The sequence below is a fragment of the Nicotiana tabacum genome, chromosome 21 (genome assembly GCF_000715075.1).
Source record: "Nicotiana tabacum cultivar K326 chromosome 21, ASM71507v2, whole genome shotgun sequence".
NCBI classification, from domain to species: Eukaryota; Viridiplantae; Streptophyta; class Magnoliopsida; order Solanales; family Solanaceae; genus Nicotiana; species Nicotiana tabacum.
The window spans coordinates 99,049,780-99,063,428 of NC_134100.1; the positions used below are offsets into that span (position 1 = coordinate 99,049,780).

Genomic DNA, 13,649 nt, shown 5'->3' on the forward strand with positions numbered 1-13,649 from the left:
CTTCTTGTGAGTTTTGGTTGTAAGTTATCTCTACTGCAGTTTGTAGTTTAAGCTAGAATATTTGCACTGACTAGATAGATGTTTATGCTCGATTGGATTTTCACAGGTGCTTCTCTTAAATTATCCGACCATATCATCGAAAAACTTAACATGTTACATAGTAAAAAAATTTTAAAAACTATTTCTTACTGTGCTCCATCGTGTGGATCTGATTCTTTTTCTTGCGTCAAGCACGTTGAAATACTTTTTTGGTCAATAGGTGGTGGTGGGACTTCAATATACGACCTTTATTGATATGGTATTGAATTGTAAAAAAAAGGGCACCGCGGTGCACAAGGCATCTAGCATTCACATAGAGTCCAAGGAAAGGTCGCACAAACGGGGTGTGATGTAGACAGCCTAATCTAATGCAAGCATTAGCGACTACTTCTACAGTTCGGTCACACAGAGATAATTTTACCGTTGCTCCAAGGCTCCCCTCGTGAATTGTGCAACAATTTATTTAGAAAGCTTGAATTGTAAGGAATATTTTTTTAGATTGCTTAATTAGTAGTTAACAGATTTCTTGGTTCAAGGGAAAGTCAAACACCACCTTATAGAAAATGATCATATCTGCAGAAATTTAGTGAAGCATGAATCCACTCTTTATTGTAGAACAAGTCATCTTGCATACATAGAGGGATCTCTTAATTAGTTCATTTCTCAGATTTGTATATCACATGTTGTCTTAATTATACACATTTGTCAAGCTGAGTGGCGCGCGTTCATTTGTGTTCAATCTTTAAAATGCATAATAATAACAACAAAGAAGTATGAGAAGTCTTATTGTTGTTACTGCTTCTTTGACTTTTTCACTACTGTATTTTTATCAGCTATGATTATGCATACTTGCTTTGAGTCGAGGGTTTATCGGAAACAACCTCTCTACCTGCATAAGGTAGGGATAATGTTGTGTACTCTGTACCCTCCCTAAACCCCACTTGTGAGATTACACTGGGTATATTGTTGTTGTAAAGAAGTATGAGAAGTATGAAACAAGTATTTATGCAGTTAATCCTAAATTCATTTGTACATTATCTATTTCTCAGTTATTTTCTGCTTCTTCCTATGGCTACCAACACATCAGACAATATTGATCAGCTCTTTGTTCTTGGTCGCTTCATCGCTTCTGATAATATACCAGTACACTTCCTCTGCCTTGCTGATCGGAACCAAGATTTGAAACTGCGCGTACAAGGTGATCTCAGGGCCTCAAACATCCATTTCCATGACATTTTAGTACCTTCTTCTCTGGCAGAAATAGAATATGCTGGTGATGGTCTGCCTTCGATTGTATTAAAAGCCTCGTTGAGCCCATTCGAAGAACATGTATTGCTCTCTCTGCCAATGCAAAGAGTTTAGTCATAATTCATGACTCCAAAATGATGGATCATGTGAGGGATGTTCATTCACGAACGTAAAGTCTTATATGTTCCACTCCATTTCAGCTTTTGCCAGATATTCTTTGCTCCGACAAAGTATTAATGACATACTTGATGATGATCATGACAAAATGATCAGGCAAATGCAGGATGAGTTTCCGTTGTTGGAGAGTTCGGGGGCACAATTTGCGATAATGTTACTTAGAAAGCTCAACTCGGGAGAAATCATGAACTCCTGCAGAGAACTAGAAGGTAAGTACTTAGATTTACTTGCCAATGCAAAAGACAAGCCATGGTTGGCTGTTGGTCCACTTCATATGCTGCTAGAATCGCACGACTCTAACAACAAGAATCGTCATGAGTGCCTAGAATTTCTCGACAAGCAAGATGTTAATTCAGTAATATTCGTTTTCTTTTGGAACAACCGCTACATTCTCACAAGAGCAAGTCAATGAGCTCGCGCTTGGTTTAGAACAAAGCAACTATAGGTTCATTTGGGTACTAAGAGAAGCGGATAAAAAGATGGAAAATGAGAAATTTGAAGAGAAAGATGGGAAGATTGAAGAAAGAAGGAAAGGAAGAGGAATGGTGGTGAGAAATTGGGCACCTCAGTTGAAGATCTCGGGGCACCCGTCTACAGGTGGGTTTTTGAGTTGTATTGAGAGCATTAGCATGGGGTACCTCTTATTGGGAATAAATCCCCGGCAGAAATAATATTTACGGTAATAAAAGCGGAATAATAACGTAACACTAAGATACGGTAATTAACAAGAATAAAAGGGTAACAACGACACCAAGATTTTTACGTGGAAAATCCTTTTGAATAAGGGAAAAAACTACGGCACCGAGAGGAGCAACTGATATCACTATAGCAAGAAAATTTTATACTTTGTAGGTCCGAGTAAAATACTCAAAAGACCACTACAACACTCAAAAGAAATAATCCTCTTTTGATATTCCACCTTACTACAATATCGCCCACTCTCTATTTTTTCTTACAGACTATTTTCTTATATCCTGTCTGTGAAACCTCACTCTTTCTTTCTAACTCTCAGATATATTTTTCCTCTGAGATTGATGTGTAGAGATGAGAGCCGAAGCTCTCCTTTTATAGGCGGAGCCTCACTCAGCCTCACTCTCTCACGCCTACTATATTTGACATTTTCCTTCAATTGTTGACAATTCAGAAACGATGGCTGCCAATTCAAAGAAAAAGACTTAGAAGTCTTTATCAAAGGACTTAAATCATGGGATGGACCCCACAAATCTCCCCCTCCAGTCCCATTCACCTGAAGGAGGTAACACCGAAGATTCTAGTTTGAGTGCATGCCGACAAGTTCTTTGCATAGCTCAAACTTGTCTCTTGGTACTACCTTGGTCAGCATATCCGAAGGAATCTCACTTGTATGGATCTTCTTGACCTGCATAGATCCATCCTCTATCCTTTATCGAATCCAGTGATATCTTACGTCGATATGCTTCGTCCTTGTATGATACATGGTGTTTTTGCTCAGGTCTATTGCACTTTGACTGTCACAATAGACGACATACTCATTTTGATGTAATCCAAGCTCTCGAAGGAACCGTTTCAGCCAATCCATCTCTTTGCCAGCTTTAGTAGCGGCAATATACTCTGCTTCAGTTGTAGAGAGTGCAACACACTTCTGCAACTTCGACTGCTATGATATAGCTCCACCTGAAAATGTGAACAGGTATCTTGTTACGATTATCAAGATCATCTGTCATATCAACATCCGTATAGCCCTTCAAGATTGGATCAGATCCTCCAAAACACAACCAATCTCCTACAGTACCTCTTAGGTACCTAAGTATCTACTTGACTGCTTCCCAATGTTCCTTTCCAGGATTTTCAAGAAACGTGCTGACAATACCAACTGCGTGAGCAATATCAGGTCTAGTACATACCATTGCATACATCAAGCTTTCGACTGCTGAAGAATAAGGAACTCTAGCCATGCTCCCTTTCTCCTCCACTGTTGTAGGACACATCTTCTTACTCAGCTTTAGATGACTAGCAAGAGGTGTGCTTATTGGCTTAGCATTCTTCATGTTGAAGTGTTCCAGTACACGTTCAATGTACTTCTCCTGAGACAACCACAACTTTCTGCTTGTTTGCTCTCGAACTATCTTCATACCGAGAATTTGTTGTGCTGGGCCCAAGTCCTTCATATCAAATGACTTAGACAAATCTGCCTTCAACTTTGCGATCATCCCTTTGTCTTTTCCTACATTCAACATGTCATCCACATACAACAACAATATAATAAAGTTATTATCAGAAAAACTTTTGAAGTATACACATGGATCAAAATATGTCTTTGTGTAAGTTTGACTTTTCATGAATGAGTCAAACTTATTGTACCACTGTCTTGGTGTTTGCTTCAACCCATAAAGACTCTTATTCAGTTTGCACACCATGTGTTTCCTTTCAGTTAGTTCAAATCCTTCTGGTTTCTCCATATAGATATCATCTTCCAAATCTCCGTGAAGAAATGTAATTTTCACGTCCAACTGCTCCACTTCAAGATCTAGGCTAGCTGCTAAGCTCAAAATTGTTCGAATAGAAGTCATTTTGACAACATATGAGAAAATTTCGTCAAAATTAATACATTTTTTCTGTTTGAAGCCTTAAACCACCAATCGAGCTTTATATCTGACCAACTTGCCATTTTCATCTTTAAGTTTAAAAACCCACTTACATTTGAGTGGTCTTTTACCCTTTGGAAGTTCAACCAGCTTGTACGTGCCATTTTTCTCTAGAGATTCCATCTCTTCTTACATGGCTTTCATCCACTGGTTCTTTTCTGGATGGGACAATACCTCTTTAAGTCTTTCTGCCTCCCCCTCATCACTGATGAGGACATACTCTATGACAGAGTACCTGCATGACTCTACCCTTGGCCTTTCTGATCTCCTCAGAGGTTGAGATTATTCTTCTCCCTGAGTGGGGTGCTCCACTTGCTCGACATCATCATCAAGTTGCTCCCCCTGTTCAATAACCTTACCAGGTTGCTCCCCTTGCTCGGCAACCTCGCCGGTCCTACTTTCTGCACTTGTGGGATTGTTAGAAGTAGAAGGGATAGTAACAAGGTTAGGAATTATACCATTCTTAGACTTCTCTAGCATATCATTATCAGTTCCAACTTCTATTTCTCGGAAGATTACATCTCTGCTTTTGATGACCTTCTTCTTTACAAGATCCCACAATATATATCTAAACTTTTCATCTCCATATCCGATGAATATGCAGGGAACATATTTATCATCCAGTTGTGTTCTCTGCTCCTTTGATACATATGCAAAAGCTTTGCAACCGAACACCTTCAGATGCGAGTAGGATACTTCCTTGTTGGTCCAATCTCTCTTTGGGATGTCAAACGCCATTGGAACTGATGGACTCATATTGATCAGGTAACAGGCTATCTGAACTACTTCACCCCAAAATGACTTAGGCAGTTTAGCCATTCTGAGCATGCTTCTCATCTTCTCCACAATGGTGCAGTTCATCCTTTCGGCTACGCCATTGTGTTGTGGGGTTCCAGGAACTGTCTTTTCATGTCTGATCCCATGGCTCGAACAGTACTCTCAAATTCCCTTGAAGTGTACTCACCTCCATTGTCACTTCGGAGACACTCTGTCTCCCTTTCCACAGAACATGAAACTTCTCGAAAACTTGAAATACCTAATCTTTGGATTTTAAAATATAAATACATAATTTTCGTGAAGCATCATCAATCAAAGTAACAAAATATTTGTTACCGCCCATCTATTCAATTTCCATTGGACCACAAACATCAGAATATACCAAATCAAGTATATTCAATAATATTTCAAACGATGTGTGAAATGAGACTCTATGCTACTTACCAAATAAACAGTAGTCACAAGGGTTTACCGTTGTACCTTTGGCATAAGAAATGAGTGATTTCTTGGCAAGAATCTGCAATCCCTTTTCGCTCATATGACCCATTCTTTTGTGCCACAAATCTGTAAAAATCTCATCTTGTGCCGCGTTCAATTCACCTTGGCATATTTCTGTATTTGTCTTGTACAACGTGCTACGAGCAACTCCCTTTGCAACCACCAATGATCCCTTGGTGAGTCTCCACTTTTGATTTGCAAAATAGTTCTCGTATTCATCTCGGTCTAAAGCTATTCCCGAGATCAAGTTCATTCGCAAATCAGGTACATGTCGCACGTCCTTCAGAACCAATATGCATCCGACATTTGTCTGGATACAAATGTCATCAATCCCCGCAATCTTTGAGTAACTTGTGTTACCCATTCTCACAAGGCCGAAATCACCTGCTACATATCTGCAAAAAAGATCTCTTACCGGTGTGGCATGGTAAGATGCTGATGTATCAACCACCCATTCCGACTTTAGACCTGATAAATACATGTATTCCTCTTTCTCGTTTATAAAGAGGACAACATTATCATTATTTTGCACCATGGCGGCTGTACTGTCGTCATTCTTCTGGCCACTAGTTTCATCTTTTCGCTTCCTTGAATTTGGGCAATCTCTTCCCACGAGCTCCGGATCTACCATAGTTGCTCGAACTCCTTTGATAACTCCTGCCTCTACCTTCTGTGATGAGAGCATGTCCTTGATTTTCAGGCTTCTTTCTCATCTTCTTATTGAGTTGAAGAGCCGATATGACATCTTTCAACTCAATGGTAGTCTTACCGTGCAGGATGGTTGCTTCCAGATTATCGTACCAAGATGGCAACGAGTTCAACAACAAGATGACTTTATCTTCTTCCTCGATTTTTCACTCCGAAATTGGTGAGCTGTGTGATTAGTCCGTTAAACACATTTAAATGTGACAAAAAATTCGTACCTTCACCCATGTGTAGGGCGTATAGCTGCTTCTTTAGGTATAATTTATTTGTTAGCGTTTTGGACATGTATAGGCTTTCTAACCTTGTCTAAATGCCACGTGTGGTGTCTTTATCAATGATGTTATTTACCACATCATCTGATAAGTGCAACCTGATTGCACTAGCAGTCCTTTAATCCAAGTCAGCCCAATCCTTAGCTTTCATGGTATCAGGCTTTTTGGCATCACCATCTAGTACCTTGTTTAATCCTTGTTGGATGAGCAGATCCTTCATCCTTCTTTGCTATGTTGAGAAACCATTATCTCCGTTGAATTTTGCTACCTCGTACTTTATTCCGAATATTTTTTTTTACTGAGTATAGTACTACCGATAGTGAATAGTACTTCTGTGAGCGAACATAACCTGTGCTCAGATACCAGTTATTGGGAATAAATCCCCTACAGAAATACTATGCACTGTAATAAAAGTGGAATAATAACGTAGCACTGACATACGGTAATTAACAAGAATAAAAGGGTAACAACGACATCAAGATTTTTACGTGGAAAACCCTTTTGAATAAGGGGAAAAAGGGCCCCGAGAGGAGCAACTGATATCACTATAGCAAGAAAATTTTACACTTTCTAGGTCCGAGTAAAATACTCAAAAGACCACTACAATACTCAAAAGAAATAATCCTCTTTTGATATTCTCACCTTACTACAATATCGCTCGCTCTCTATTTTTTTCACAGACTATTTTCTTATATCCTGTCTGTGAAACCTAACTCTTTCTTTCTAATTCTCAGATATATTTTTCCTTTGAGATTGGTGCATAGAGATAAGAGCCGAACCTCTCCTTTTATAGGCGGAGTCTCACTCTATAACGCATACTGTATTTGACATTTTCCTTCGATTGTTGACAATTCAGCTGCCAATTCAAAGAAAAAAACTTAGAAGTCTTTATCAAATGCCTTAAATCATGGATAGACCTCACACCTCTAGCAACTTAGCCTATCAATTACGATCAGCCATTTAACGCTGTTTTTTTAACCAATGTGCTGAAGACTGGAACCTCTGTCAGGAGTTGGGCTCGCCGAGAGGAATTGGTGACTGCATCAACCATTGAGAAAGCTGTCAAGACTTTGATGAGTACGACAGAAGGGGAAGAGATGAGGCAAAGGGCGATGGAATTAAGCAATAAGATCAAGAACTCTGTTAGCCATGCCTGAGGACTTGCGCGTATTATGTATTATTAAATAACTTCATAGGCCGTATCGTTTTAATACGCGACTAAGGAGAAAGACAAGTAAGCCTTACTTTTTCTTATCTTTTTCCTTATATGAAAGACTAGTAGTCACATTGGTGGTTTTTCTTCAAAACTAAGTAAATAAACATAGAGCTCTCAGTTTTATTATTCACTGTTGGCATAACCTTGATAGCCAATGGAAGAAGCAGTCTTGTATTACTAAAATAAGAGAAGTCCATCTCCAATCAAGCTAGATTAGTGTATATTAGACATTCAAATTTGAGAATTAGTAGATTATGATCTTACTTTAGAGCTCATTTGAGTATCAGTTTACTTCTCATAATCTTCAGATCATCTGAAGGGGATTAAGGTATTTGAACCTTAGTATTGCATTTTTTTCTTTTTGGTGGTGGATAGAGTTATTCGATATTTATATTGGCGCGAGGTAGCAAAGACCTGTTAAATTAGTCAGAGGTACAGAAAAAAGTTCGCTCGGACACCACTGATTATCAAAAAGCTAAGGGAGAGGGAACATCAGTTTGGATGCTGTCTTTGTAAAAGAAAATAAGATATTCATTCATGCATCAGATAAATAAATGCCATACATCTGAAAGTTTAAATTGTAAGGAATAATTTTTTAGTTTACTTAATTATCTGTTTAACAGGTTTCTTGGTTTAAGAGAAGTCAAACACCACCTTATAGAAATTTGAGGGATCTCTTAATTAGTTCAATTTGTTCTCTTAATTAGTTTAATTTCTTAGATCTTCATATCACATGATGCCTTTATTATACATGTTTATCGATAGAGTGGCACATTCATTTCTGTTTAATTTTTTAAATGCATACTAACTCGAAATTAAGTATGAGAAGTATGATACATGTATTTTTTGTAGTTAAGCATCTAAGCTCATTATATTGTAAGTTACCTCATTTCACAGTTCTTCTCTAACATTCTTTTCAATGACCTTTCGCTACCTTGTGAAACAGAAGATACCAGAGAAGCTGGCGATGGTCTGGCATCGCATCGCTTCTAATCTTCTTGAAAAAACTCAGCGAGCCCATTCATAGAACATGCCTTAAACTGTCAACCAATGCAAAGAGATAATTAGTCATAATTCATGACACTATAATGAGGAGTTATATAGGGGATGTTCATTCATTCCCGAATGTAGAGTCTTATAAGTTCCACTCCTTTTCGGCTTTTACAAGATATGCTATGCTCCGACAAAGTATTGATGACATACTTGATGATGATCATGACAAAATGATCCAGCAAATGCAGGACGAGTTTCCGTTGTTGGATAATTGGTGTGCACCAGATATGGCAGTGTTCGTGAGAGAGGAACATGAGTGGACGCTCGGCTCAGGAGAAAATCATGAACTCCTGCAGAGAACTAGAAGGTAAGTACCTAGATTTACTTGCCAATGCAATACACAAAAAACCGCTGTGGGCTGTTAGTCCACTTCATATGCTGCTTGAATCACGTGACTCAAGCAACAGATCAACTCGTCATGAATGCCTAGAATTTCTAAACAAGCAAGATGTTAATACACTGATACTCGTCTCGTTTGGAACAACCACTACATTCTCACAAGAGCAAGTCAATGAGCTCGTGCTTGGTTTAGAACAAAGCAACCATATGTTCGTTTTTGAGTCATTGTGGATGGAATTCTTGTATCGAGAACATTAGCATGGGAGTGCCTCTAGCAACTTGGCCAATCCAATACGACCAGCCTTATAACGCTACTTTGGTAACCAATGTGCTGAAGATCGGAACTCTGTAAAGAGTTGGGATAGTCGAGAGGAATTGGTGACAACATCAACCATTGAAAAAGCTGTCAAGACTTTGATGGATACGACATAAGGGGAAGAAATGAGGCAAAGGGCAATGGAGTTGAGCAATAAGATCAAGAGTGTACCGACCCGTATATTTTCCGACCAAATTTGCCTCCTAAAGGGCTGCAATCCGAGCCAAACTTGGTTGCCAAAGACCAGGAGGTCTTTGCACATGGAAGCAACAAACCCACAGGCTGTCCGAGCCCTCATGGAGGCTACACTCTGCCAGCAAGGTCACATGCAGTACAACTGGGCAGGACCATAGCCTGCCAGAACAATCATGGAGGCAAACTCACTTCCAACAAAGACATGTGTTGCACAGCTAGGTAGGACCACAGCCTGTCTGGGCAATTATGGAGGCAACTATCTGCCAGCAAGAACTGGGGCACAATAGTTGGATAGGACCATTGGCACATGGGCTGCCAACACATTCATGGAGATCACCTGATGCCAAGATAAAGCAGTGGACCACAGTTGGACGGGTCCACAGCCAGCCTAGCTGCCTGTGGACATTCATTGTATATATAGACATGTATATGCCTTGTTAGAAGGCAGATCTCTTTTACTTATATTTCCTTCTTTTGTATACGAAGTAAACCCGAAAATTGGCCTTGGCCTCGGCCTCCCAATCTTTATGTGTCTTTCATTTCATTGTCTTCTAAGCTTTGAGTTTTTGTGATTGTCTTGGTTCAAGCACGACATTGTGCTTATTTATTGGTTAAGACTGAAGCAAGAGTGTAGTCAGGCTATCTTGTTGTCCTCACGGAGCCCTCAAAAAGAGGTCCCGTGAAAATTGGTATCAGAGCGAGGTTAATTGACCATGGCAATTGATGGAGATAATGTTACCTTAGACAATATTCGTGGGAGAGACGAATAACCAACACGGAAACACAAAGCAAATAAGAGAGGGACGAGCAAAGCGCGAGATCCCGTTATAGCCTTAACAAGTGAGGTGCCAACTTTTGAGCTACCCCCACAACAGGTTGGTCGTGGTGAAGATTGTGAGGCTTCTGCCTCAAATCATTTAGACGTGAGACTGGATCTCACCGAGGCTGGTTTATCTACGTTAAATCGGCGTATTGAAGTTGTTGAAGGCAAGTTCTGCTCACTTGAGTCTACTGCCCTAGAAGAGCTAGGAGACCTCAGAGAGGCATTAGATCAAGTGTTCAAGGAGCACAGGGATATACTGACCAACCTTGAGCTTCAACTAGCCGATGTTGTATCATCGTTTCACGGGGAAGTTGAATCCCTAAAGTAAAAACTGTAGGCAGCAAGGTTAGTTGGTGGCATTGGAAATGTAACAGTGCGTGAAACAAAAATTGAGGGCCCAAAATCGAGGGAGTTTAGGGGCGAATGAAATGCTCAAGATGTAGAGAACTTCATCTGGAAGATGGAAGACTACTTTGAGCACCTCAGCATCGTTGATGAGGCTGCCAAGATCCGGGAAGCAACGATGTATCTTGACGACACCGCTATTCTTTAGTGGAGGAGGAAGAAAGCCGACATGGAGAAGGAAACTTGCTCCATCAAGAGCTGGGAACAATTCAAGTACGAACTAAAATGCCAGTTCTACCCCAAAAACACTGTCAATGAGGCACGTAGGAAGTTGTGAGAGCTCAGGCAAACAACTTCCATTAGTGAGTACGTGAAGGAATTAATTAAACTCATCCTGCAGATTCTGAACATGGCAAGCGATGACTTGCTATTCACCTTCATGGATGGCCTTCAAAACTGGGCCAAACAGGAATTACAAAGGCATCAAGTCCAAGACGTTGATGAAGCTATCGCGGTGGCTGAGTCCTTAAATGATTTTAGGACTGAAGCCACAAAGGCAAGGGACACCAACTTCCAACCTGGTGAAGACCATGGACATCGAGACAAGGACAAACAAGTTGTTGCCCCGGACCGCGATTCCAGAGAAAGAGGCAACAAGGCGTCTCATTGGCGTGACCGGTATAACCAAAGGAAGAAGGAAGTTGGTCCTCGTAATGGTTGTTACATCTGCAAGGACCCTAGTCATGGCTACAAAGATTGTCCTTCTTTGAAGAAACTCGGTGCCTTAATTGCGGCCAAGCGGAGGCTAACATAGGAGAGAGTCCAAGCTGACAAACATGACGAAGAAGCAGTTCAACAACAGTCGGGCATAGCTCATATTGGCAACATGATACTGGGCGTGGTAGTAGCCAAAAAGTCTTCTTTAAAGCCAGCTTCCCAAGGGAAGCATGACATTACCAAACTGGTTCACTCGTTAGGCGATAATGTGATTGTAAAGGAACCCCTATTGAGAGAGCCATGATCCATGTTCGTGGATGCAAGATTGAACGGACAATCTGTCGGTATCATGGTAGACACCGGCGCGACATACAACTTTGTGTCGGAAGCAAAGGCTAAGTCACTTGGGAGTTGCCCTAGCAGTTCTGTGTTCTAGCAGTTCTGTATTTAAGTCCGCAAACGCCAAGCCCACCAACGTGAAAGGAGTTGCCCGCAATCTGCAGCTCAACTTAGGAGCTTGGCAGGGAAATGTGAGTTTCTTTGTCGCTTCCCTGTATGTGTTTGATCTGGTACTGGGTTGGACTATTGGGATGAAGTAAAGGCCTTCATATGCCCATATCTCAACCAGATCTACATTTATGACCCAAGGGGTCCATGTGTGGTATCGACAGTTCGGGTGCCGCAAGTTGTTAGTCAACTGCCCGCGATGCAAATCGTGAAAGGCTTCAAGGAAAAGGGAGCAATGGTTTTGGCAGTCGGGACAAAAACTAAGAAGGTCAAGTTGGACAAAGCCTTGACTACATGTGAACAGCAAGTCCTTAAGGAGAATAAGGACTTCATATCGTGGGCGAACCCACCTGCAATGCGTCCGTACATGACACCTCCAGAGTTGGAGGATTCAAGGAAACAACATGAAAAATTGCTTGGGTCGGGGCATGTCAGTCCGTTAGAGGCACCTTGTGGAGACAAGGGTGATATAGAGCGGAGGCAATCCAGCCGACCAAATATTTTCGTAACTCCTTCGGTCGTCGACAAGGAATTCAAGGTCATTATCAACTATCGAGTGGTACAAGGAGTAGATTGGGGAAATTCAAGAGCCCAATTTCTTGTCTGTTGGAAGGGGCAACCACCAGAGGAGGAATCATGGGAAATATATGAGCTTCTATGGCCGTTCAAAGATTAAGTTCACGATTACTTGAATCGTTATGGCGCCATAGTCGTCGCCATTTCAAGTGGGGGAGAGTGTACCGACCCGCATATTTTCCGACCAAATTTGCCGCCAAAAGGGCTGCAATCCGAGCCAAACTTGGCTGCCAAAGACCAGGAGGTCTTTGCACATGGAGGCAACAATCCCACAGGCTGTCTGGGCCCTCATGGAGGCCACACTCTACGATCAAGGTCACATGCAGTACAACTGGGCAGGACCACAACCTACCAGAACAATCATGAAGGCAACTCACTTCCAGCAAAGACATGTGCTGCACAGCTAGGTAGGACCACAGTATGTCTGGGCAATCATGGAGGCAACTATCTGCCAGCAAGAATTAGGGCACAATAGTTGGATAGGACCATTGGCACATGGGCTGCCAACACATTCATGGATATCACATAATGCCAGCATAAAGTAGTGCACCATAGTTGGACGAGTCCACAGTAAACCTAGTTGCCTATGGACATTCATTGTATATATAGACATGTATATGCCTTGTTAGAAGGCAGATCTCTTTTACTTGTATTTTCTTCTTTTGTATATGAAGTAAACCCAAAAATTAGCCTTGGCCTATCAATCTTTATGTGTCTTTTATTTCATTGTCTTCCAACCTTTGAGATTATGTGATTTTCTTAGTTCAAGCACGACATTGTGCTTATTTATTGGTTAGGACTGAAGCTAGAGTAGTAGTCAGGCTATCTTGCTGTCCTCACGAAGCCCTCAGAAAACGGTCCCGTGACAAAGAGCTTTGATAGTTGTGGAGGACTTGCACGCAAGGAAATGGAATCCTTCATCTCCTATATTATCAAATAACTTCATTGGCCGTTTCATTCAACACACGGCCAGATCAGTGTGTCACGACCCAATTTCACCTATAGGTCGTTGTCACACCCTTTTTCTACCCCAAAAAGATGTGCTTAAGTGTGGGTTAAAGAGTTTCTCCAATTAAAATGACAAATTTGAGCAGGGATTATTTTATTTACAGAGTCGCCACTTGAAATTAATTTTTGGTGTTCCAAGTCATCTTTTATTTGAAGCCCTAGTCAAAGGAAGGTTTGACTCTTTTATTATTGGTCTGCGAAAACAAAGTCCAGA

At 40.9% G+C, this 13,649-nt stretch overlaps 2 pseudogenes; both read left to right on the forward strand.

Annotated features, from left to right (window-relative positions):
- The first annotated feature begins 1,107 nt into the window (after positions 1-1,107).
- Positions 1,108-7,717, forward strand: LOC107820306 (zeatin O-glucosyltransferase-like; annotated as a pseudogene).
- On the forward strand, positions 7,711-13,367 carry LOC142175381 (zeatin O-glucosyltransferase-like; annotated as a pseudogene).
- Positions 13,368-13,649: the final 282 nt, after the last annotated feature.